General features: G+C 36.2%; 1 protein-coding gene across 1 annotated transcript in view; it reads right to left on the reverse strand.

Annotated features, from left to right (window-relative positions):
- LCOR (ligand dependent nuclear receptor corepressor) overlaps positions 1-3617 on the reverse strand; it is a 21584-nt gene that overhangs the window by 9141 nt on the left and 8826 nt on the right. The window contains exon 2 of the mRNA XM_010000071.1: positions 2659-2791. The gene's annotated coding sequence lies outside the window, so the exon portion shown is untranslated. The remainder of the gene's footprint in view (positions 1-2658; positions 2792-3617) is intronic.

A 3617-nucleotide genomic window follows, 5' to 3' on the forward strand; every position in this document is an offset into this window, starting at 1 on the left:
TTACTGTGTGCCCATGTTCATGTGTAAAATTCAGTAATGCTTAGAGCTGAACAGATTTCCAAATTCAGAGAGAATATACTACCTATGCTTACTGCCATGCATGTCTAATTTGAAACTTCAAAGAATCAGCATAGAGTTACTACTGAGAGTTTTCTAGTGCTGCTCAAGGTAAACCCTCTAATGCAGGACACAAAACTCAATTTTCAACCAGAAGGGTAGTTACCTAGCACATTAAAGACTTCTTGCTTAATATAAAGTCTGAATGCTAAGGACTACAGCTAATCAAAATGAGGTCAAAATATCTGCTGGTGCCTCTGCAGCATCACTTGAAATCAACCAAATGTTTGATTCCAAGTGTCTAGGTTTTTGAAAAAAATAAAACTAACTACAACATAGAGATTCTCAGGGAAAAAAAAGTATAGCAAATATTCATCAGCTATAAATAATCTAAAGCAACATCTCTGACCTTTACAACCTTAATACCTTTTGTGTATTTTATCTATACTGAAATCTTAGAAGGGCAATATTAAAAAAAAAAAAAAAAAAAAAAAAAAAGGGCTTGATTTCACTACACTATCAAAAGAAGGTCCCATCCTGCCACAACATAGAGGTAACAGACAACAATATACTACCACTCTGCTTTCACTGGAAAGTATGAATATTTGAAGGAAGAATTACCAAGTCAGTGCCACGGGCACAAAGCAGAAAGTATGTAAGATTAATGGTCAGTAAACCTGTTCAGAAAGTTTGCAGATCCTGCTAATTACCTGTGTACATTAAGTGCATGAGTGCACGTCCTTGACATGCAACAGGCATGTGTTTGCAGAACATCTGCATATTCTCTGATCTGCCTGGGCTATAAAATACCAGTCTCAAATATTACTGGCACTGAGGGTGGAAAGAAAGAACAAACTAATTGCTGGCATGAAACCAGGAGAACCAAGCATCTCTGAGCAATGCAGGAGCATCAGAGTTCTGTCATTCTGTGTGTCCTCTTTGGTATGACAGTTCCTGGGGATCTTATGGCAGCAGCATAAGTTACAACAACCTTTCAAGCAATCTAAATACAGCCAAGCTTGACAATGATGCATTAAGGATTCAGAACTGACTTCCTGCCAGGCATCTTCCACTCCCTTATTACTCTTGCACCAAGCACAGACAGATATGCCAGAGGAAGGAAAGCAAGAGTGTACTAAAAAAAAGAAATTCTCAAAGATTCTTAGACATCTTAAGTGATTTCATTATCTTAATTCTGTGTATCTGACCATGGACAGAGTGTTAAACCCCTCAATTAGTACAATGTAAAAATTTCCAGTAGTTTTCTGACAACTAGGGAAGCTTGCATTTCTAATAAGACATGCTCAGAGGTCACACCAAAAATTTTAGCTCTATTATAAAGAGATGAAATATTTAATAAACAATTCAGAAGTGATGGAACTGCATCCTTTTCCTTCCTACCAGAAAAGTAATATGGAAAAAAGTAGATTTTCTCTAAATTTTTGTTTTCTTAAATCCCTTCTCAATTTAAAGAGAGAATAAATCTAAAAGCAAAATGAAACCTTTACTTTAAAAGAAAAAAAAACAAACAACAAAAAAACACTTACAAAGAAGACTTGGAATAAAAGCATTATCTGATCTATCAGTAATAATGCAGTAACTATTCTTCCTACCATCCTACATGCCCTATACTTTATGCAATACATCATCATGTATAGTTTGTATTTATTCAAGTAATAAAAGAAAGGCTAAGATACTGTTATCTACTTAAAACACCTTTAAATATTTTGGTCACTGGGAGGAAGGGCTGAGGACTGGCTACAGCAATTTCTAATTTGTTAAACTGAAGCCTTGCATTGTCCCCCAGAAGACAGGTTGGAATTACTGATTTGGCAGATTTTCTCACACATGGGTTAGACTGATAAATACAATGTACTTTAATTCAGGATGCATTTGGTAGCATCCTCTGGATTCCTGTTTCTCAGATCAGCAGAAAACAGTGAAATGAGTTTTATGCCTTCTAAGAACGCGGTTTAACTGATACAACTCTCCGGAAGAGATTTACAGTATTTCCTAGCATTGAGCTACAGTTTTTGTTTTCGGCATATTCTCCAGTACTGATTTTCCAATTCTTTTGCTGATCACATTTTCAATTCTCCATATATCCCACTCAGCACTATTCCAACAATATTTTATACTGTGGATTGCTGGGGGCAGGGTGGGTAATCACTACAGACCACAGTGAGAAGACTGCTGACCTTTAAGAAAAACTGCATTAGTACAGATATCATTACAAATTAAAATAAGAGGAAGGAAAAAAAAAAACACAACCCACTGCCACTTGCCCCTCCTTTCAAACAACAGCCCGCTCACCTAAATACTGGTTTCAGGGGAGCACTTCCGCTGGATAAGAACTGAGTCCCTCCTCCAAAAGTGCAAAGCACCAATTTTCTCATTGAAAGATTTGTTTTAGAGTTAAATGTTATAATCTCTACCCACAGTGTTGTATTGCTACATTATTTGAGAGTCAATGTTCAATACACATATAAGACAACTGAAAAATACTGAACATACAAGGACAACTTGAAGTCAGATCTTTGACACCTGCATTGCATGCAAACATACCAGCAAGTGACACCATTCCCCCCCATTAAAACCAACCTTTTCTGTAAAAGACTGCATTGAGGAACTCCTCCGCTTGCCTTTCAAAACGAATGATTTTTGCTTGCTCTTGTCTAAGCAGAGCTTCTTGTCCAGCTTCCGAGGCTGGCTCATCCAGACTGACTAAGTGTTCCTGCAAAGATATTTAATATTTGTAAGATTTTCCTGACTCTGAACTGGAAAGAGTTCCTTAGACATTAAATAACTTACTAAATTGAAAACTTTGTTAGGTACTCAGCACAGAGTTGAATCTATTGAAATCACAACTTGATTTTTGACTGCTCCAGAACATTGTACTTTGTCCTGTTTTCTTGTTATAAATGCAGCAGAAAAGCCTGTAAGATCTGATAGCATTATGGGAAATCAGAGCCCACTATAAAGAAAAAGATTTAGATACTTAACAACATTTGGCTGCACTTGCTCTTTGGCCATTACTTTCAGTTCCAAGAAATAACTGCTGAAGGCAAAACACAGAAAGCTCTCCTTAATTTATACAATGTTCATGCAAACTGAGCAATAAAGGACCAAGCACTAGCAAAAAACAAGTAATTTTGTGAAAAAGCTCAGTAGTAGCTACTTTTCAGTGAAATAAACTTAAGTTAGCTGCTTACAACACCCATAACAAATTAAAATTCATTATATCTCTTACAGCTGGAAGGATCTGAGTTATCTCAGGAATATTTCAAAAGTGTTTTAACTAGGATAATTAAATTGTGCAAAATTCCAGGATAAATTATGCATTTTAAATAAAACTCAATAAAATAGAAGACAATGGTTACAAAAATATGACATAAATGCTTGGATTCCAACCTCCTCTCCCCTGTGACACACCCCACTTATTGTTGCTTTCACTTTAACGCATTACTCCTGCTTAGGAGAACAATGTCTTTCCTGGCCCTCTCACTCTACTTTCATTTTAAGCAATATTAAGTTACCTGTATTTTGCTACTGCAGGAATG

The sequence above is a fragment of the Chaetura pelagica genome, unplaced genomic scaffold (assembly GCF_000747805.2).
Source record: "Chaetura pelagica isolate M959 unplaced genomic scaffold, ChaPel_1.0 scaffold436, whole genome shotgun sequence".
NCBI lineage: Eukaryota > Metazoa > Chordata > Aves > Apodiformes > Apodidae > Chaetura > Chaetura pelagica.